General features: G+C 50.4%; 1 protein-coding gene across 3 annotated transcripts in view; it reads right to left on the bottom strand.

Moving 5' to 3' along the window:
* The window catches only part of IQANK1 (IQ motif and ankyrin repeat containing 1), a 116,005-nt gene extending 110,485 nt beyond the window's left edge, over positions 1 to 5,520 (bottom strand). Inside the window, exons 1-2 of one of the 3 annotated variants that reach the window (XM_078851354.1) lie at positions 5,093 to 5,520; positions 4,399 to 4,499 (exon numbers count right to left, since the gene is read on the bottom strand). The gene's annotated coding sequence lies outside the window, so the exon portion shown is untranslated. The remainder of the gene's footprint in view (positions 1 to 4,398; positions 4,500 to 5,092) is intronic. The other 2 variants (XM_078851356.1, XM_078851355.1) reach the window with 2 other exon arrangements.
* Positions 5,521 to 23,503: the final 17,983 nt, after the last annotated feature.

Genomic DNA, 23,503 nt, shown 5'->3' with positions numbered 1-23,503 from the left:
CATTCCATTCAGCACAGCTTCTTTTCTCAGCCATTTAAAGGAATCAGAACCTAATGCATATCTAGCTAGATTACTTACTAAGTTCTAAGACTCCATTCCTGTTCTGTCCCCAGCAAAAGCATCACACAGACCGAGAGAGAGAGGCTTTGTTTCTCCCTCCCCGCAGCTTTTGAAAGTATCTTGTCTCCTCATTGGTCATTTTGGTCAGGTGCCAGCGAGGTTATCCTAGCTTCTAAACCCTTTACAGGTGAAAGGGTTTTTCCTCTGGCCAGGAGGGATTTTAAAGGTGTTTACCCGTCCCTTTATATTTATGACATGTCCCATCCTGGAAGATGATGATCTGGGCTCACTTGTACAAACTTCAGACATTTTGCAGTTGGCCTACAGCAATGTGATCCACCTGAAAATGAAGATGTAAGCCCTCAGGAAACTTTGACTAGTACAGAATGAAGTTGCCTCATACAGAAACACAGGCCATCTTCCGCTCAGTACGCTGACTTCCCATTGAACAATAAATGAAGTTTAAGGTCTCAGTACTTACCTTCAATGGTTTGACCCAGGGATACCTAGACGAATGCCTAAAGCTCCAGGTTGAGGACAGCAGTCATAAAAACAGACATACTAGATCAGACCAAAGATCGATCTAGCCCAGTATCCTGTCTTCCAACAGTGGCCAATTCCAGGTGCTTCAGAGGGACTCTATCCTGGGCATAGAATCATAGAATATCAGGGTTGGAAGGGACCTCAGGAGATCATCTAGTCCAACCCCCTGCTCAAAGCAGGACCAATCCCCAATTAAATCATCCCAGCCAGGGCTTTGTCAAGCCTGACCTTAAAAACTTCTAAGGAAGGAGATTCTACCACCTCCTTAGGTAACGCATTCCAGTGTTTCACCACCCTCCTAGTGAAAAAGTTTTTCCTAATATCCAACCTAAACCTCCCCCACTGCAACTTGAGACCATTACTCCTTGTTCTGTCATCTTCTACCACTGAGAATAGTCTAGAACCATCCTCTTTGGAACCACCTCTCAGGTAGTTGAAAGCAGCTATCAAATCCCCCCTCATTCTTCTCTTCTGCAGACTAAACAATCCCAGTTCCCTCAGCCTCTCCTCATAAGTCATGTGTTCCAGACCCCTAATCATTTTTGTTGCCCTTCGCTGGACTCTCTCCAATTTTTCCACATCTTTCTTGTAGTGTGGGGCCCAAAACTGGACATAGTACTCCAGGTGAGGCCTCACCAATGTCGAATAGAGGGGAACGACCATGTCCCTCAATCCGCTGGCTATGCCCCTACTTATACATCCCAAAATACCATTGGCCTTCTTGGCAACAAGGGCACACTGTCGACTCATATCCAGCTTCTCGTCCACTGTCACCCCTAGGTCCTTTTCCGCAGAACTGTTGCCTAGCCATTCTGTCCCTAGTCTGTAGCGGTGCCGTCCTAAGCGTAGGACCCTGCACTTATCCTTGTTGAACCTCATCAGATTTCTTTTGGCCCAATCCTCCAATTTGTCTAGGTCCCTCTGTATCCTATCCCTACCTGCCACCATATCTACCACTCCTCCTAGTTTAGTATCATCCGCAAATTTGCGGAGAGTGCAATCCACACCATCCTCCAGATCATTTATGAAGATATTGAACAAAACCGGCCCCAGGACCGACCCTTGGGGCACTCCACTTGATACCGGCTGCCAACTAGACATGGAGCCATTGATCACTACCCATTGAGCCCGACAATCTAGCCAACTTTCTACCCACCTTATAGTGCATTCATTCAGCCCATACTTCCTTAACTTACTGACAAGAATACTGTGGGAGACCATGTCAAAAGCTTTGCTAAAGTCAAGAAACAATACATCCACTACTTTCCCTTCATTCACAGAACCAGTAATCTCATCATAGAAGGCGATTAGATTCATGAGGCATGACCTTCCCTTGGTGAATCCATGCTGACTGTTCCTGATCACTTTCCTCGCGTGTAAGTGCTTCAGGATTGATTCCTTGAGGACCTGCTCCATGATTTTTCCGGGGACTGAGGTGAGGCTGACTGGCCTGTAGTTCCCAGGATCCTCCTCCTTCCCTTTTTTAAAGATGGGCACTACATTAGCCTTTTTCCAGTCGTCCGGGACTTCCCCCGATTGCCATGAGTTTTCAAAGATAATGGCCAAAGATAATGGCATCAGAGACTCTAAAAAGGATTTGGGGGTGAGGATGAACTTCCAGTGTAAAGCTGTGGCCAAAAGGACTACTACAATCGTTGGATTCCCAGGGAAATCTTGACTAGGAGTAGGGAGTCTATATTACCATTGTATTTGGGACTGGTGCAATCACAACTGGAATATTGTGTCTAGTTCTGGTATCCATAATTGTTGCAAGAAGTTGATAAATTGAAGAGGGTTCAAAGAAGAGCCAGGAGATTGATTAAAGGTTTAAAAAACACACTGTACAGTGATAGGTACCAGGAGCTCAATTTATTTAGCTTAACAAAAGAGAAGATTAAGGAGCGACATGATCACAATCTGTAAGTACCTACATGGGGAACAAAAATTTGATAATGGGCTCATTAGTCTAATAGACAAAGGTATAGCAAGATTCCATGACTAGAAGCTGAAGGTAGACAAATTCAGACTAGAAATAAGGCATACTTTTTTTTTTAAACAGTGAAGGTAATTAACCATTGGAACATCTTACCAAGGGTTGTGGTAGATTCTCCATTAATCACAATTTTTAAATCAACATTGACTATTTTTCTATAAAGATATACTCTTGTTCAAACAGGAAGCATTTCAATGAAGTCCTATGGCCTGCGTTACACAGGAGGTCAGACTAGATGATCACAATGGTCCTTTTTGGCCTTAAAAATCTATGACACAGTTTTAAATTACAACTTTTCTTTCTTATTACCAGGACTCCTAGCATTTGTATAAAAGGAACTGAATGTTTTCCCCCTTCAAATTCTTTCCCACCTCATCTCAATATATTCACAGTACCTTGAGCCTGAGTGATATCTTTAAGCATTTGTAGCACAACTGCCTTCTTAGCATCTTCTCCTGGAATTGCTAGTTTAAGATACTCCTACCTGCTCCAACTGGTTTTCAACCGAGATTAGCCCACCTACTTCTGTGTTGCTGGAGGTCCTATTTGTTCAGGCCCTTCTCCCACTGGAATGTGACCCAATGTTCCACAAAACCAAAACCTTCAGTTTCATATCACCCACATAGATAATGGTGCAGCTCCACCAATTTCTGCCTTCTGCCGACCCTCATTTATAGGAATGGAAGGATCTCTGAGAGATGACTTGGAATTTTTCTTCTTCACAACACTTCCAAGACAGATGCGTCTTTGGTTCAGCAGTTACAGCATTAGCTTAGGATTTAGGAGATGTGTGTTCAAATCCTTGCTCCACCAACAATATCCTGTGTGACCTCGGGCACATCACTTAACCACTCAGCTCCCCATTTGTGAAATGGGGATAAAAGCATTTCTTTACCTCCCATGAGTGTTTTAAGGATAAATACATTAATGACTGTGAGGTGCTCAGATACTACAGTAATGGGGACCATAAAAGTACCTAAGGCTAACAACCCTGAAGTTTTCAATAATCTTTGTACTTCCATGTGATGCTGTCCATCATGTATTCTAATGTGTATAATCACCAGGAGACTTGCCAACCAACTTCAGATCCCCATCCAATCTTACAGTTATACTTCATGTCTTTGTTCCAGGGAAGCTACACATCATCCTGCTGAATTCTCTGTCCATTCTTCTTTATACGGAATCACTTGATGGTTGCTTGTCATTTTAGAACCGTTAAAAGCCTCTTGGACATCCTTGCCAGTAAGAAGCAAGCAGCTACCCCCTGTAACTTTGTTCCATTCCTCCAAATGTATGTTCAGACACATTTTCTGTAGTTGCCTCACTGAATATTGCAATTCAATACTTCTAGAAGAATTGAATGTTTCTGTTTCTCTTTCCTCTGTTGTTCACAAATTGCCAGTCATCTTCTTTAGTTTCTACACTCTTACGTTCCTTCTTCACCAATCCAGTAGAATTGGTGGCAACAATTCCCAAATCTTGTTGTCCAATAAGTCTTTGCCATCTCAGTTGGTACGCAGCACTGATACTGGTGATTCCAGATCATATATCTTCTTCACCAGCATGGCCACCAACTTAAAATTCCTATACAAGAAATCTCTGCTGTTTTCCAGCATGTAGGAAAACAAAGCACATCCACCACAGGTCATTATGACTGTTCCATTGTTGACAATATCCGCTGCATAGGGTAGCACCATACCTAAACAGAAAGAAACCGCTGTAACTCCCAAACTAATGATGATGCAGAAGGCTGAAAGCCAACAGCAACAGACAGAACCAGGATTCCCCCACCATAACTCTACCTGGTTTTCTAGATGCCGTTCCTGATTTCTTCACCAGTGAAGCTGGTTTGGAACCTTTCTGAGCTGCACCTTTTCCTGCTGCTTTCCTGTCACTCATTTCCCTGAAACAGAATAGAGGCCAGCAGGTTTCTTATTAACTTTAAAGCACTAATGAGCTCAGCTTTGCATGAGCCAGGAGACAGCAACTGCTTTGGTCCTGCAAACACGAATGCATGTGAGTAGCCCCAGTAAATTCAATGGGATTACCTGAGTGTGTCTGCAGTATCAGGCCCACTTGTGGCACGGATGTGGCGGGGAAGGGGAAGTTAATTCTGGTGCTAAGAAACCTCAGCATCTTTGTGAGATATCTTGGTCCCTTCCCCTAATGCTTGTCAAAAACATTTTCAAGTGGTTTAGAACCTAAGGGAATTTTCATCTGAACAAATTCCAGATGTGTAGTGAAGAATAAGAGTACATATCAGTGATGTAGAGGTTTAAAAAGTTACAAGAATGCTATACTTCTAAAAAAAATACCCAGAAAATTCAGAATTAAGGCTCAATTTAAATATTTGACAATATGGAAATGTAGTTAACGCACCCAAACGATCTTAACTTTACCCAGGTTTTATTACAGTGGTGCCCGTAGCTCCCAGGCGAGATCCCAGAGGGATGTCCTTAGAAAAACTGCATAGAAATCAGATACAGCTTTACCCACCACCTTACACAACTCCGGGCACCAGTGACCTCCTCCTCCAGGCGCCCGCGCCGGTAGAGTAGCGGCGCCCGCGGACTTTCCCCGCGTCCTCAGGAGACAAACACCGACGGTCCTCCCCGCCGCGCCGACTCCCTACCGGCCTCCCGCTCCCCCCGTCTGACCGACGCGGGCAGCGCCGCGGGCCCCGACCTGCTGTCCCGGGGCCGCCGTGGGAAAGTCGCGCCCGCCGGCGCCGCTCCAGCTCCCGCGGCCTTCGCCCGTAACGGCAGCCGCCCCAACCGTCACCCGGCAACGGCGACGCCGGAAGCGCACCTGTTCCCAACCGGAACTGAAAGGGCGGGTCTGACCCCTACACGTCACGCCCCAGTTGGTGAAGTGACCGCCCCAGATCAGAACCCCGCCCACTTCCTGCAGCGTCAGGGCCTAACGATACCCCCTGGCCCGGCTTCCCCGGCTCCACCAATCCCCGCGTCGGTACCACGCGGCCCGGCTCCACCAATCCCCGCTCCGGTACCATCATCCCTCCCACCCCCCGGCCCGGCTTCCCCGGCTCCACCAATCCCCGCTCCGGTACCACGCGGCCCGGCTCCCCCGGCTCCACCAATCCCCGCGCCGGTACCATCATCCCTCCCCCACCCGCCCGGCTTCCCTGGCTCCACCAATCCCCGCGCCGGTACCACGCGGCCCGGCTCCCCCGGCTCCACCAATCCCCGCTCCGGTACCACGCGGCCCGGCTCCCCCGGCTCCACCAATCCCCGCTCCGGTACCACGCGGCCCGGCTCCCCCGGCTCCACCAATCCCCGCGCCGGTACTATCATCCCTCCCCCCCCCCCGGCCCGGCTTCCCCGGCTCCACCAATCCCCGCGCCGGTACCACGCGGCCCGGCTCCCCCGGCTCCCCCAATCCCCGCGCCGGTACCACCACCCCTCCCCCCATGCCCATGCAGAGACCTAGTCCCCATTCCCCCCCAGATCTGCAGTGCTCCTGCAAGCATCGCCTTCCCCCATCCCGGCCATGGCCCGTGCAAGCAGCGCCATCCCTCTCACCCTCCGCCAACCCCCCATCCCTCACCCCGTACCGCTCCTCCACCCCAGTTATCCCCAGCGTGCCCCAGCCCCGTCGCCCATCCAGGTCTAACCATCTCCCGCATCAGCGCTGCGGTGCTAGCCGCCACAGCATCATCGCCCATCTGGTGCCAGCTCCCCACACGCACATCACCGCTCCAAAGGCTAAACCCACCCCCACCCCCACCCCACATCAACATGGCTTTAAAGAAAAAAGGTCGTGTCAAACAAGCCTGATTTCATTCTTAGGTGGCATGACAAGCTTGGTTGCTAACGGTAACTAGGTAGGTATAATAGATGTAATGTTGTAGCCGATTTTAGGGTTGCCAAGCATCTGGTTTTTCAACGGAACACCCAGTCGAAAAGGGGCCCTGGCAGTGCTGAGCGGGGCATTAAAAGTCCAGTCAGTGGCGCGGCAAGGCAAAGACAAGTTCCCTGCCTGCCCTGGCTCCAGCCGGCTCCCGGAAGCAGCCAGCATGTCCCTGGGGGCCCTAGCCACAGAGGCTGCCAGGGAGGCTCTGCGCACTGCCACTGCCCTGAGCGCTGGCTCCACAGCTCCCATTGGCTGGGACCACGACCAATGGGAGCTGCGGGGGCAGTGCCTGCAGGCAAGGGAAGCATGCGGAGCATCACTGGCCGGTACTGCACCTAGGAGCCAGGGACATGTCGCTGCTTCCGGGAACCACCTCAGACAAGCGCCGCCTGGAGCCTGTACCACACCCCGAACTCCCCCCATCCCTGAAACCCCTGCAGCCCAACTCCCTTCCAGAGCCTGCACGCCCTCCCACGTGCCAACTGCCTGCCCCACCCTGAGCCCTCTCCTGCACCCAAACTCCCTTCCAAAGCCTGCACCCCCTCCTGCACTCCGAACCCCTTGGCCCCAGCCTGGAACATCAAACCCCTCATCCCTGGCCCACCCCAGAGCCCTCACCCCGCCCCATACCCTGTGACACAGCAGGGCGGGGGGAGTGTTGACCTGGGAATGTGGCAGGGGAGTTTCACAGGGGATGGGAGACCGGAGAGCCTGTAACCTGAGCCAGGAGGGGGAGGGGGAGGGGGAGGTAACACCTCTGCCCGGGAAACTGGACAAAGGCTGCAGGAGAGAGCCTGCTGGGGGGCGTTTTGGTTTCAGTTTGGGGCTGGGTGGCGGAACGCAGGGAACCCCAGGGCTGGGGGTTTAAGCTCCCTGCCCCCCAGAAGGACTTGACTGAGGGGTCCTGGTTGTACCCACAAGCTCTGTTTTAGAATGTGTTCCTATTGTCCAATAAACCTTCCGTTTTACTGGCTGGCTGAGAGTCTCAGGGAATCCCAGGAAGAGGGGTGCAGGCCCCAGATTCCCCCACACTCCGTGACAAGTGGTGGTAGCGGTGGGATGTACTGCACCCCGTGAATGGTGCTTCCTGCAGTAAGTGACTGGGGAACAGTAAAATGAAGGGGGGATTGACGGGGACCAGGCGTGCTGAAGATTCAGAGAGAGACAGTTTCAGGGGGTGATTAAGCCCTGGGAGTGTGTGACCAGAGAGAAGGACTTTTGCAGTAACAGGGTCCCCCAGGGGATTGCAGCAAGCCGTCCCGGGGCAGAGGAGTCTGCAGCTCGACCCTGGCAAAGAGGTGGTGACCTCAAGAAGGACTGGCACCCTAGGGGTTTTTCCTGGAAAAGTGGAAAGCTGCCCAGCCTGCGAGTGGCCAGCAGGGAGATGTACGCTAAACGCCTTAAGAGCAACCTGGTGGAGCTGTGCAGGCAGAGGGGGCTGCACCTTGGGAGGTCCACCAAGGAACAGCTGATTGCCCAGTTAGAGGAGAAGGATCGCTTTGATGACCCGATCCCTGTCCCTGAGGGAAGCCGCCCGGCGGACGCAGTGTGGGCCCTGGGGCCGAACCGGGCTGGGAGGGGTCAGACTGCTGCCGAGGACATCCCGAGACCCTTCCTACCTATGCCTGGGGGAGCGGTTGGGGGAAGCCCAGCGAATACCGAGGGTACCCTGACCCTGGCAGCCATCAGGGGATCCTCCTGGCAGAGCTCCCCATCCCGGGAGCGGAGGGGGCTGGAATGGGAGAGGGAGATGAAAATGAGGGAGCTGGAGGATCATGAAAAGCAGCGTCAGCATGAGGAGAAGCAACGTCAGCATGAGCAGGAGGAGAAGGAGAAACAGAGGCAGCATGAAGAGAAGCAGAGTCAGCATGAGCTGGAGCTGGCCAGGCTGAGGAGCCGTGGGGCCCCAGCTGTGGTGAGTGAGGGGGGACCCAAGACCCAAGGAGTGAGAGGGGACCCAAGACTTGCGGTCACATGCCTACAACTGGTCAACCGAATGCAGGGATATACCCGCAAGCTGGGACCCAAGCTAAAGAGGACCTGCTTGACCTAATCGTACTGGAGCAACTGTATGAACAGTGCCCTTCCGACCTGAGGCTATGATTGGTGGACAAAAAGCTAGAGAACCCACAGCATGCAGGGCAGCTAGCCGACGAGTTTGTGAACAGTCGGTCAGGGGGTAGCAGGGAGGAGTCCCAAAAGAACAGGCCCCCCACGATGCAGAGAGATAGTCACCATGGGACCTCCCAGCGGGGAAATATGGAGATCCCGCTCCCAAAGGGAACACCTGGCGTCAGGACCACCCAGCCTGCTCGAGGGGACCAACGCGACATGAGCTGCTATCACTATGGCCAGAGGGGCCACGTACGGACCCAGTGCCCCAGGCTCAGGGACAGACTGAGCAGACCCAACCTACCCAGAGTTAACTGGGTAGGGACCCAGCTGGACAAGGGGCAGACGGCCCAGGCAAAGGGGGCTGCCAGCTTACCACCTGCTCAGGAGGGAAGAGTACCCCGGGCCAGCTCCTCCAGAGGGCTGGATGCTCTGGACTCAGGGTTCGCGGTTTACAGGGTGGGCACGGGGCTGTCCCTGCGGAGCGAGTGCCTTCTTCCCCTGGAGGTGGATGGGAGGAAGGTCAATGGATACTGGATTTCAGGCGCAGAGGTGACGCTGGCCCGGCCCGAGGTGGTGGCCCCAGATCGGGTGGTGCCCAACACTTACCTGACCCTAACGGGGGTGGGCGGGACCCCATTCAAAGTGCCCATGGCAAGGGTACACTTGAAATGGGGGCCAAGGAGGGCCCCAAGGACGTGGGGGTACACCACCATTTGCCCACTGAGGTTTTGATGGGGGGGACCTAGAGGATTGGCCAGGCAACCCCCAGACCGCCCTGGTTGTGACCCGTAGCCAGAGCCGGCGAGGGGCAATGTGCCCCGACCTCGGGGAGGGTACCTTGCCCAAGGCGCAGGACCCTACCCTGGTGGGGAGGGAGCACCGAGGGGCACGGCTCAGAGAGGCTGTGGCCTCAGACCCGGCCAGTGAGGGGAAACTGGGCCCCATCCCTTCCCCAGCCGCTGAGTTCCAGGCCGAGTTGCAGAAAGATCCCTCCTTGCGGAAGCTCAGGGACCTGGCTGACCTCAGCGTGGTACGGACCATGAGGAGAGATTGCCAGGAGAGGTTCCTGTGGGAGAAGGGGTTACTGTACCAAGAATGGGCTCCCCAGGGGAAGTGGAGTCCTGTGGGATCAGGAGGCAGCTGGTGGTCCCCCAGAAGTATCGCCGCAAGCTACTGTACCTGGCCCATGACATCCCCCTCGCAGGGCACTAGGGAATCCGGCGCACCCGGCAGCGGTTGCTACAGAACTTTTACTGGCCTGGGGTCTTTACCACTGTCCGGCAGTATTGCCGATCCTGTGACCCCTGTCAGAGGGTGGGGAAGGCCCGGGACAAGGGGAAAGCAGCTTTGAAACCATTGCCTATCATAGAGGAACCTTTCCAGAAGGTGGCCATGGACATAGTGGGACCTCTCAGCAAGACGACCCGGTCGGGGAAGAAATACATTCTGGTGGTGGTAGATTTTGCCACCCGCTACCCCGAGGCAGTGCCCTTAGCTTCCATTGAAGCAGACACCGTGGCGGATGTGCTCCTGACCATTTTCAGCCGAGTGGGGTTCCCCAAGGAAGGCTTGACAGACCAAGGATCCAAGTTCATGTCAGCCCTGCTCCGGTGCTTGTGGGAGAAATGTGGGGTCCAGCACGACTGGGCCAAGTACTGGATTGGGGTAAGTACTTACCTCACCTGCTGTTCGCGTACAGGGAGGTGCCCCAGGAGTCTACCGGATTTTTGCCTTTCGAACTGTTATATGGAAGGAGGGTAAGGGGCCCCCGGACCTGATGAGACACGAATGGGAGGGGAAGGCCACTCCCAATGGAGAGTCAGTGGTGGAGTATGTCCTGATCTTCCGAAAGAGACTTGCTGAACTCATGGGCCTGGCCAGGGAGAATCTGGCCAGAGCCCAGAAGAAGAAGTTCTGGTATGACCATATGGCGCGGGCCCATGCCTACGCCACCGGGGATCAGGTTCTCATCCCCGTGAGAAAGAACAAACTACAGGCCGCCTGGGAGGGCCCTTTCAAGGTTGTCAAGCAGCTAAATGAGGTGAACTCTGTGGTGGAGCCATCTAACCGGGCGCACCACCGCCGGGTGTACCATGTGAATATGATGAAGCCATATTATGCCAGGGGGAATGTGGTGTTGGCCATGTGTGGACATTGGGAGGAGCAGGGAGATGACCCTTTAGTAGATCTATTCCCTGGGACCAGAGCTGGTTCACCCCTGGAAACAATTCCCCTCTCGGATCAGCTAACCCCTGCCCAGCAAGCTGAGATCAGGGGGGTGCTGCATCCGTACGGACAGCTGTTTTCCAACCAGCCTGGACGCACTAATCTGACTGTCCACTGGGTGCAGACGGGGTCGCACCCACTGATAAGATGCTCCCCCTTCCGAGTCACAGGGAAAACTGCTCAGGACCTGGAAAGAGAGGTCAGGGACATGCTGGCTTTGGGAGTGATCCAGCCATCTGCCAGCCCTTGGGCCTTGCTGGTGGTGCTGGTCCCCAAAAAGGACGGGTCGATCCAGTTCTGTGTGGACTATCGGAAGCTCAGTGCCATCACTATATCTGATGCCTACCCCATGCCCAGGCCTGATGAGCTCCTAGACAAATTGGGAGGAGCTCAATACCTTACCACTGGATGCAGATGCCCGGCTGAAATCGGCCTTTATCACCCCTCTGGGGCTCTATGAGTTTCTGACCCTGCCTTTCGGCCTCAAGGGAGTGCCATCCACCTTCCAGCGCCTGGTGGACCAGCTACTGAGGGGGATGGAGAGTTTTGCCGTGGCGTATATTGATGACATCTGTGTCTTTAGCCAGACCTGGGAGGACTATGTGTCCCAGGTTAGACAAGTGCTGGACCAACTCCAGGGGGCTGGGCTGACTGTAAAAGCGGAGAAGTGCAAGGTGGGGATGATGGAAGTATCTTACCTGGGCCATCAGGTGGGGAGCAGCCGCCTAAAGCCGGAACCAGCCAAGGTGGAGGTGATCAGAGACTGGCCCGCTCCCCACACCAAAAAGCCGATCCAAGCCTTTATTGGGATGGCAGGATACTACCGAAGATTTGTGCCCCACTTTAGCGCCATCGCCACCCCCATCACTGAACTATGCAAGAAGGGGAAGCCAGACAAGGTGGTCTGGACCGAGCAGTGCCAGGAGGCTTTCCGGGCGCTGAAGGATGTTCTGGTCAGTGGCCCAGTTCTGGCAAACCCAGACTTTGACAAGCCCTTTATGGTGTTCACCGACACCTCTGACACGGGACTGGGGGCGGTGTTAATGCAGGAGGATGAAAAGGGGGAGAGACACCCCATCGTGTACCTGAGCAAGAAGTTGCTACCCTGGGAGCAACACTATGCGGCCATCGAGAAGGAGTGCCTGGCCATGGTGTGGGCCCTCAAGAAACTAGAGCCATATCTCTTCAGGCGACACTTCACCGTGTACACCGACCACTCTCCCCTGACCTGGCTGCACCAGATGAAAGGAGCCAACGCCAAGCTCCTGAGATGGAGCCTGCTCCTGCAGGATTACGACATGGACGTGGTCCATGCGAAGGGAAGTGCCAACCTGATAGCGGATGTGCTGTCCTGGAGAGGGAGCCCTGAACTTCCCCAGGTCACTGGTCAGAGCGACCCCGCTCAGTTCAGTCTCAAAGGGGGGAAAGATGGGACGCAGCAGGGAGGGGGGAGTGGTGACCTGGGAATGTGGCAGGGGAGTTTCACGGGGGATGGGAGACTGGAGAGCTGGTAACCTGAGCCAGGAGGGGAAGGGGGAGGTGACACCTCTGCCCGGGGAAACTGGACAAAGGCTGCAGGAGAGAGCCTGCGGGGGAGGGGCGGGTTTTGGTTTCAGTTTGGTGCTGGGTGGTGGAACGCAGGGAACCCCCGGGCTGGGGTCTAAGCTCCCTGGCCCCCAGAAGGACTTGACTGAGGGGTCCTGGTTGTACCCACAAGCTCTGTTTTAGACTGTGTTCCTGTGGTCCAATAAACCTTCTGTTTTACTGGCTGGCTGAGAGTCTCAGTGAATCCCAGGAAGAGGGGTGCAGGCCCTGGACTCCCCCACACTCCGTGACAACACCCTGGCCCACCCCAGAACCCTCACTCTACCACATACCCCAACCCTCTTCCCCAGCCCAGAGTCCTCTCACACACCCTAGACCCCTAATTTCTGGCCCCACCCCAGAGCCCACACCACCAGCCAGAGCCCTCAACCTCACCCCTTTCCACACCCAAACCTTCTGCCTCAGCCCGGAGTACCCTCTTACACTCCAAACCCCTTGGCCCCCCCAGCCCAGAGCTGCCTCCTGCACCCCGAAACCCTTGTTCCCAGCCCCACCCCAGAGCCTGCACCCCCAGCCAGAGCCCTCACCCCCAGCCCAGAGCCTGTACCCCCTACCACACCCGAACCTCCTGCCCCAGCCCAGAGCTCCCTCCCACATTCTGAACCCCCTTAGCTCCATCCCCTAGCCTGGAACCCCCTCCTGCACCGCAAACCTCTCATCCCTGGCCCACCCCAGAGCCTGCACCCACAGCCGGAGCCCTCACCCCCTCCTGCACCCCAACCCCCTGCCACAGCCTGGTGAAAATGAGCGAGTGAGGGTGGGGGAGAGCAAGCAACAGAGGGAGGGGGAATGGAGTGAGTGGAGGGGGAGGGGCCTTGAAGAAGGGGCGGGGCCTTGGGGAAGGGGACAGGGCAAGGATGTTTGGTTTTCTGCAGTCAGAAGGTTGGCAACCCTAGAATTGGTCCCAGGATATTAGAGAGACAAAGTGGAGGAGGTAATATCTTTTATTGGACCAACTTCTGTTGGTGAGAGAGAGACACTTTCGAGCTTACCCAGACCTGAAGACTCTGTGTAGTCTGAAATCTTCTCTCTCTCACCAACAGAAGTTGGTCCAATAAAAGATATTACCTCCCCCACCTTGTCTCTTTACATATAATATACTTGGAGTTTCTGTAAGGCATTTTACTTATTACCCCAGGACATTCTGATTTTAAAAGTAGCACTATAAATATCAATAAAGCACATGTTAAATGAATTAAGAATTGGCTGACTGGTCGGGGCGTCATTCGTGAATGAGGATGTTTCTAGTGGGGCTCTGCGGGGATTGGTTCTAGGTCTGAGACAATTCAACGTTATTAATGATTTGGCAGAAAGTATAAAATCACTGCCAGTAAAATTTGCAGGTGACAAAAGACTGGCAGAGTGGTAAATAATGATAAGGACAGGGCAGTCATATTGAAACAAAACATGTTTTTATCCAGCCAAATGCAGTTACACAGCAAGTAACAAAAAATCCAGGCCATACCTACAGAATGGGGCATGTATCCTGGAAAGCAGTGGCTGAAAAGCATTTAGGGGTCATAGTGGACAAGCAATTCATCATGAGCTCCCAGTTTGGTGCTGTAGCAAAATAGGGTAATGCGATCCTTGGATGCATAAACAGAGCAGTAGTGAGTAAGAGTAAGAGTAGGGAGGGGATTTTACCTCTGTTGGTGAGATCAATATTGGAATATTATGTCCAGTTCAAGTGTCCACATTTTTTAAAAAGGAAGAATTTAAGAAGGTGCAGAAAAGATGTGAAGGTCTGGGGAAAATATGAAAACTTTCAAAAAAAAAAAAAAAGAGGGGAGTTTCCTTTTTTTTTAAAAAAAAACAAAGGCCTAGTATGGAAACATTGGAAATTTTGGGAAACTGTTATATGAAATATATTCACTCTGAGTGAACAGTGAAAGAGGAATGAAAAAACAAAAAAGGAAAAACTTGAGCAATGCTAGCATTTCCAAGAAAAAAAACTAGTAACTTTAGATTATATTATCCTGGTTCATAAGATGGCTAGTTTTATCTACAATTACAACACTATATATATGATAATGCACTGTTAAATACTCTGGTATTATTGTTACTATAAAGTTTGGCCAATGTACATGGCAGAGGGGCATTGCTGGCGCATGATGGCATCTATCACATTAGTAGACGTGCAAGTGAACGAGCCCCGGATGGCGTGGCTGATGTGGTTGGGTCCTCTGATGGTGTCGCTAGAGTAGATATGGGGACAGAGTTGGCAATGAGGTTTGTTACAGGGATTGGTTCCTGGGTTAGTATTTCTGTGGTGCAGCAACTACACACTACACCACAGAAACACTAACCCAGGAACCAATCCCTGTAACAAACCCTGTTGCCTACTCTGTCCCCATATCTACTCTAGCGACACCATCAGAGGACCCAACCGCATCAGCCACACCAGCAGGGGCTCATTCACCTGCACGTCTGCCAATGTGATATGCGCCAGCAATGCCCCTCTGCCATGTACATTGGCCAAACTGGACAGTCTCTATGCAAAAGAATAAACGGACACAAATCAGACATCAGGAATGGTAACATACAAAAGCCAGTCGGAGAACACTTCAATCTCCCTGCACATTCTATAACAGATTTAAAAGTAGTCATACTTCAACAAAAAACTTCAAAAACAGACTTTAAAGAGAAACTGCAGAACTAAAATTCATTTGCAGATTTAACACCATTAATTTGGGCTTGAAAAGAGACTGGGAGTGTCTACAAAAGCAACTTTCCCTCTCTTGGTATTGATACTTTCTCATCAATTATTGGGAGTGGACTACATCCAGCCTGATTGAATTGGCCCTGTCAACACTGGTTCCGCACTTGTAAGGTAAATCCCTTCTCTTCATGTATAATAATGCCTGCATCTGTAATTTTCACTCCATGTATCTGAAGAAGTGGGTTTTTTACCCACGAAAGCCTATGTCCAAATAGTTAGTCTTTATGGTGCCACCGGACTCCTCATTGTTTCTGTGGATACAGATGAACACAGCTACCCCCTGATACTTAAAAAAATCTGTAACTGACAGGTGAAACTAGAGGGGGCTAATGCTAATTCCAGCCCTCTGCTCTTAGACCCCCTTCAGCTGTCAATCTTGTTTATTAATAAAGTGGTGGATGTCCTCCACCAGCTACACCTATGAAGGAAGATGCAATACAATTGAGAGTCACTTTGTGGATCTGGGATGGCAGCGAGGCAGGTGATAGTCTCACAGAGTCTCTTGGTATCAAATACCAGGCCAGAGATGAGAAGACAGACTGGAGACCAAACAATGGAGTCACCAGGGCTGTAGATAGTATAGATGTGTGTTTGAATTTGCTGAACAATTAATAGCTTCTATGTTAAGAGTCAGTCAGGATTAGAATCTGTATTTAAACAGGAGAGACCTCCTGGATACTGACATGAGAAATACTGGCTACTGACTCAGGATAAAAACTGGCAAGGCTTGTTAGTCAGCTTCAGAGTAAGTAGGAAGAGAGGAGGAAGGGGAGCTTGCACTTAACCCAGATAATCTTGTATATGCTATACTGCATATGTGCAAAATAAGAAAGTGACTGGAACTGATCAGAAAGAGGAATGAGTATTATTAATAGACTTTAAGGCCAAAGGGATCATTATGATCATCTAGTCTGATCTCTTGCCTAACACAGACCAGAAAATTTAAAACACCAGGAAGAGTCGGTGCACAAACACAAGGAGCACGGGAAACAAGGAAGAAAAACTACAAGTGACTCTGCCCACTGGGTCTCTAGGGCTCTTGGCAGGCAACTCCACCCCCTGGGTTTCTAGGGCTTTCCATCTGTCTTCAGTTATAAGTTCTTTGGTGGTAGATAATCTCTTTTTATTTGTTTCTCGTACATGGTTGGCCTTTAACAAGTAAGAAATTTTTCATATGTCTAGCTCCCTCTATTCCTGTCTCTCTCCTGTACAGTGAAAGTGACATTCCAGTCTGAGAATTATTCCACTTTATTTCATTTAGGTATAAAAGTAGGTGGTTGTGAGGCTCAGATACTAAATTGTAGGGGCCACTGAGATAGATAGATGTAGATTTAGATGGGTGGGAGGCGCGGGGAAGGAGCGGGAGGCGCTGATCTGTGAGGCCCGCCAGCGGGCAGGAAGGGCTGAGGGCTGGGAGGGGGAGCTGATAGGGTGGCTGTCATTTTTTCACCATGGGTGCTCCAGCTCTGGAGCACGCACGGAGTCTGCGCCTATGATCCCAACTATACATATAAAATGATGGGGTCTAAATTAGTTACTGTTACTACCCAAGAGAGATCTTGGAGTCATTATGGATAGTTCTCTGAAAACATCCACTCAGTGTGCAACAGCAGTCAAAAAAGCGAACCGAATGTTGGGAAAGGGATAGATAAGAAGACAGAAAATATCCTATTGCCTATATATAAATCCATAGTACGCCCACATCTTGAATACTGCATGCAGATGTGGTTGCTCCATCTTAAAAAGATATGTAGGAATTTGAAATGGTTCAGAAAAGGGAAACAAAAATTATTAGGGATATGGAACAGCTTCCATATGAGGAGAGATTAATAAGGTTTGGACTTTTCAGCTTGGAAAAGAGGCTACTAAGGGGGGATATGATAGAGGTCTATAAAATCATGACTGGTGTGGAGAAAATAAATAAGGAAGTGTTATTTACTCCTTCTCATAACACAAAAACTAAGAGTCACCAAATGAAATAGGCAGCAGGTTTAAAACAAAAGGAAATATTTCTTCACACAATGCACAGTCAACCTGTGGAACTCTTTGCTAGAGGACGTTGTGAAGGCTAAGACTGTAACAGGGTTCAAAAAAGAACTAGATAAATTCATGGAGGACAGTTCCATCAACGGCTATCAGCCAGGATGGACAGGGATGATGTCTCTAGCCTCTGTTTGCCAGAAGCTGGGAATTGGCAACGGGATGGATCACTTGACGATTACCTGTTCTGTTTGTCCCCTCTGGGTCACCTGGCATTGGTCACTGTTGGAAGACATGATACTGGGCTAGATGGACCTTTGGTCTGACCAAGTATGGCTGTTCTTATGTTCTTATATCCTACTTTCCTTCCAGCCTCTCCCGCCCCAGCCTTTCAGGAAATGTATTAATTCCCCACAGCTGGTCATGCCCCACTGCCCTGTACATACCTGCAGTAAAGGCCAACCGCAATGGTCCTTTCTAAAGAGAATGGGCTAATTTTTTTGCTGGTGACCTAGAGATAGGGCATTTTACACCCCTCACAAAAAAGCAGAGTCATTTAAGGTGAAAAAGATGAGAAGCATAAATAGTAGGATGCTGCCAATAGAGTTAAGAGGGTTTACAGTTTCAGTCTCTACTTCCTGTTTGGTTTGTTAATGACTTAACTTCTTGTCATCAAGACAAATAAAGAACAGAAACAATAGAATATCTCAGAAAAGCTCATGGTGTGCCCATGAAAGTGAGGAGGTGAGACAAGCTCCCATGGGTGGGGGAGAAGAGAGGAGACAGATAAACTCTCATCATGATGAGCTTCTGTGATGCTGGCCAGGCTGAGCAAATTATTTGCGACAAGGTCAGTGAAGGGCTTATCAACCACAGATCTTACATAGATCATTGTGAGGCTGAGATCCTGCTGTAAAGCTGTGTTGTGCCTGTGCGAGGCAGATGTTTATTAATTGGGTTTAACTGGCCAATGGTCTTTCCAGCAACTGGCTGGTGTTTTCTTTGTCTATTTCTTCCTATTATGACTTGTAGAGGGAAGGGATGACCTCAATGCTTTGGGTGTGAGGGGTCTGTCTCTCTTCTGCACTTTGGCAACTCTCATGTAGCATGTCATGCGAAAAAAGTCCTGGATCAGAACTGGATGGTCAGCCTCAGTGACAGTGGTGGTGATCTAGGGTGTGCCAGGTACTCAGAGAGCAGCTAGACTGCTTCATTCCCCAGCTGCTGGTGATGCGTCAGATGCCAAGGTATAGAAAATGTTCTCAGCAACCCTGCGTGCTAGACTGCTGCTGTGTTCTGGGAACGGACAACGCTAGAGAAGCCTAGAGTAGTGCAAAGCGGGGGTGCAAATGGGAGGCTGACTTTATACTCCCCTCCATTTACTTGCTCCAAGCAACCCATGTCCTGATGCAGTGCTGGGACCTGGCAGCAGTGCAAGGGAATTGGAGAGACCAAGGGTACTGCTTCATGGGTCACAAATTAAAAACTTCCAGACCCACGAGATTTAGCGGCTAAACTGGTTCCTAGAGGTGAGGGCGGGACCCAGGTTCTGCTCCTCTTGAGAGGGTGGAGATCCTCTAGCTGTTGGAGGCATCTCATTGATGGAGGGAGGTTTTATATAGACACAGTATGTATTTTAAGAGCTATAGCAATTGCAGTTTCGCTCATCTGATGACTGTGTCCTACTGTCTCTGCTGCTGGGAAGAAGGAGGAAAGAGATGATGCTACAGAGCCTGTTAAGTTCTCCTCTGCCTGCCGTAGCTGGTGTGATACATGAAGTGGTGTGGGGGAGGGGGGGCAGAGTAGCTCCCTTTGGTGGACACCCAGCCAGCCAGTTAGCTGTAAAATCCCACTTGGTCTGTTCTCTGCTTCCTTTACCTGTAAAGGGTTAACAAACCCCCAGGTAAAAGAAAAGGAGTGGGCATCTGACCAAAAGGGTTAATGGGAAGGCAGAACTTTTTAAAATTGGGAAAGAAACTTTCCTTTTGTCTATTGTTCTCTGGGCTGCAGGGACATTGGAAAAAGGCTAATGTAATGCCCATCTTTAAAAAAGGGAAGGAGGAGGGTCCTGGGAACTACAGCTCAGTCAGCCTCACCTCAGTCCCTGGAAAAATCATGGAGCAGGTCCTCAAGGAATCAATTCTGAAGCACTTAGAGGAGAGGAAAGTGATCAGGAACAGTCAGCATGGATTCACCAAGGGCAAGTCATGCCTGACTAATCTAATTGCCTTCTATGATGAGATAACTGGCTCTGTGGATGAGGGGAAAGCAGTGGGCGTGTTGTTCCTCGACTTTAGCAAAGCTTGTGACACGGTCTCCCACAGTATTCTTGTCAGCAAGTTAAGGAAGTATGGGCTGGATGAATGCACTATAAGGTGGGTAGAAAGCTGGCTAGATGGTCGGGCTCAACGGGTAGTGATCAATGGCTCCATGTTTAGTTGGCAGCCGGTATCAAGTGGAGTGCCCCAAGGGTCGGTCCTGGGGCCGGTTTTGTTCAATATCTTCATAAATGATCTGGAGGATGGTGTGGATTGCACCCTCAGCAAATTTGCGGATGATACTAAACTGGGAGGAGTGGTAGATATGCTGGAGGGGAGGGATAGGATACAGAAGGACCTAGACAAATTGGAGGATTGGGCCAAAAGAAATCTGATGGGGTTCAACAAGGACAAGTGCAGAGTCCTGCACTTAGGACGGAAGAATCCCATGCACCACTACAGACTAGGAACCGAAAGGCTCGGCAGCAGTTCTGCGGAAAAGGACCTAGGGGTGACAGTGGACGAGAAGCTGGATATGAGTCAGCAGTGTGCCCTTGTTGCCAAGAAGGCCAATGGCATTTTGGGATGTATAAGTAGGGGCATAGCGAGCAGATCGAGGGACGTGATCGTTCCCCTCTATTCGACATTGGTGAGGCCTCATCTGGAGTACTGTGTCCAGTTTTGGGCCCCACACTTCAAGAAGGATGTGGATAAATTGGAGAGAGTCCAGCGAAGGGCAACAAAAATGATTAGGGGTCTAGAACACATGACTTATGAGGAGTGGCTGCGGGAGCTGCGATTGTTTAGCCTGCAGAAGAGAAGAATGAGGGGGGATTTGATAGCTGCTTTCAACTACCTGAAAGGGGGTTCCAAAGAGGATGGCTCTAGACTGTTCTCAATGGTAGCAGATGACAGAACGAGGAGTAATGGTCTCAAGTTGCAGTGGGGGAGGTTTAGATTGGATATTAGGAAAAACTTTTTCACTAAGAGGGTGGTGAAACACTGGAATGCGTTACCTAGGGAGGTGGTAGAATCTCCTTCCTTAGAGGTTTTTAAGGTCAGGCTTGACAAAGCCCTGGCTGGGATGATTTAACTGGGAATTGGTCCTGCTTCAAGCAGGGGGTTGGACTAGATGACCTTCTGGGGTCCCTTCCAACCCTGATATTCTATGAACTCCTTGATTTTCATGCGGCACTGCTGCAGGTCCCTGTTATAGCCTCTGTCCATCATGCCCTTGGAGATTTTTTCAAATATATTGGCATTTCATCTTTTGGAACGGAGTTCTGATAGCACAGATTTGTCTCCCCATACAGCAATCAGATCCAGTACCTCCCGTTCAGTCCGTGCTGGAGCTCTTTTGTGATTCTGGGACTGCATGGTCACCTGTGCTGATGAGCTCACCACGCTGGCCAAACAGGAAAAGAAATGCAAAAGTTCCCGGTGCTTTTCCTGTGTTCCTGGCTAGTGCATTTGAGTTGAAAGCGCTGTCCAGAGCAGTCACAATGGAGCACTCTGGGTTAGCTCCCGGAGGCCAATACCATCGAATTGCGTCCACACTACCCCAAATTCGACCCGGCGATGTCGATTTTAGCGCTAATGCCCTCATCAGGGAGGAGTACAGAAATCAATTTTAAGAGCCCTTTAAGTCGACAAAAATGGCTTCATCATGTGGATGGGTGCAGGGTTAAATCAATCTAATGCTGCTAAATTCGACCTAAACTCGTAATGTGGACCAGGGCTAAGTGAGACGATCAAAGTGGCCCCTTCTGGCTTCAGAATCTATAAAAGGATAGAGTACTGGTTCTGAGATTTGGCTAAGAAGAGATCATTAGAGACTTTGGTGAGAGTGGTTTTAGTTGAGTGCAAGAGGCAAAGCCAGATTGAAGAGGCTCTAGGATGGAACTGGAGGAAAAGAACTCCAGAAAGGAATGGTAAACACCACATTCAATATGTTGAGAGATGAAAAAGAGAAGGGAGATGGTGCAGTAGTTGAAGAGGCACAGTCTGTAGCCAGATCGCTCTCAATCTAGGTTAATGACAGAATGCAACAGGGGATGAAAGAAAGAAAGAGGTAAACAAGAAATGAGCCAGATTACAGTTAGTGGGAGCAGCTACAGAAGCAGCCAAAGCAGGGACTGCTGCACTGGGGGAAGTGGGGGGGGGATGGAGGGGGAAGAGGATAAACGGGGCATAGCTGTGCCTTCCCCTCTTCCTAACGTCCTCTGGAGTCAAAGCTATGCATGGGAGACTCCTCACACACTCTCGGGGCACACTCTTCACCAATACAGCTATGCTAGTATACATTTGAAGCATGCCTCATAAGTGGTGGCTCAAATATTTCTCAGGGGTTGCTGTGCTTCAGGTGGTGTCAAGGGATGAAAATTGTGTGAGGGATGGTGGGGAGGGTAACACTGTTGGTCTGGATTAGAGTTTTCTACCTACTCTGGCTCTTGTATTTGATTGATCTTTTCTGTAAAATACAACAAGAAATTTTCTCTTCTCCTTCCTCAGCTGCAGCAGCACAAAGGGAAAGACCTTTCCCCTAGGACTGGAAAAACCAGCTGTCAAGGCTGAATCCCCACCCTGCCCTCACTCTGAGTGCAGGAAGTGGGGGCCTGCAAGGATTTTAAAAATTAATAGGTTTCAGAGCAGCAGCCATGTCAGCCTATATTCACAAAAAGAAAAGGAGGACTTGTGGCACCTTAGAGACTAATGAATTTATTTGAGTGTAAGCTTTCGTGAGCTACAGCTCACCTCATCGGATGCATTCAAAAATTAATACTTGCCACTCCAGGCTTGTATTACACTCTGAAGGTTACAGCTTTTCTCTGACCTTGGCTTGGTAAATGCTGCCACCACGCAAATGCAAAAAAAACCCCTTTGAACCCAGGAAGGAGCACTTGGGAATTCCTCCCTGGGGGGTACCCTCAAGCCCTTTCACCCCCGCTCTGGGCAGGAGCTGAGAAAGAAAACAAACAAAATTAGTTGTGGCTACCAGCTAATCAAACAACATGCACAAACCTCTTAGGACACCAAAAATCCAATCCTGTTCTTAAAAAAGGTAAATTTTATTTACAAACAAGAAGGAAAAAATTACATCTGGAATGTAGGCTTTTTGCTACATCTTAACAGAAACAATTACAAAAATTAAGCACCCAAAATAGCTTTCTTGGGGGTTCAAATTAAAGGTTACAAGCAAACAAAAGCATCTGGGGTTAGCACAGAGGAGATCCACAAGCCAAATAAAGATAAACCTGATCGCATCTAGCTAAATGTTCCCTATCCACATAATTTCTTCTAGGTATGGAAGATACCTTTTCATACCTGGTTCAAACCTTACACAGCATTTCTGCTTATAGCATTGCTGCTCCATGTCATAGAATCATAGAATATCAGAGTTGGAAGGGACCTCAGGAGGTCATCTAGTCCAACCCCCTACTCAAAGCAGGACCAATCCCCAACTAAATCATCCCAGCCAGGGCTTTGTCAAGGCTGACCTTAAAAATATCTAAGGAAGGAGATTCCACCACCTCCCTAGGTAACACATTCCAGTGTTTCACCACCCTCCTAGTGAAAAAGTTTTTCCTAATATCCAACCTAAACCTGCCCCACTGCAACTTGAGACCATTACTCAAGCAGAAAATGAACGCGAGGACAGGAGGGACAGGCAAGATGAAAGGTTGCAGGAGCAAGAGGAGAGGCGGTGGCTACTGGGGGATCAAACTGATATGCTCCAGCATCTGGTGGAGCTGCAGGAAAGGCAACAGGGGCACAGATCACCGCTGCAGCCCCTGTGTAACCGCCCACCCTCCTCCCCAATTTCCATAGCCTCCTCATCCAGACACCCAGGAACGCAGGGGAGGGGGCTCTGGAGTCAAAGCTATGCAGGGGAACCCAGCCACTCCACCCCAGAGGACTGCCCAAGCAACAGAAGGCTGGCATTCAATAAGTTTTGAAGTGCAGTGTGGCCTTGTCCTTCCCTCCTCCACCACCCTATCCAATGCTTCCCTCCTTCCCCACTCCTCCCAGGCTACCTTGGCAGTTATCCCCCTATTTGTGTGATGAATTAATAAAGAATGCCTGATTTTGAAACAACAATGACTTTATTGCCTCTACACGCGGTGATCGAAG

Source organism: Lepidochelys kempii, chromosome 2 (assembly GCF_965140285.1).
Source record: "Lepidochelys kempii isolate rLepKem1 chromosome 2, rLepKem1.hap1, whole genome shotgun sequence".
Taxonomy (NCBI): Eukaryota; Metazoa; Chordata; order Testudines; family Cheloniidae; genus Lepidochelys; species Lepidochelys kempii.
The sequence above is the reverse complement of the archived record's forward strand: the minus strand, read 5'-3'. Positions and strand labels throughout refer to the sequence as shown.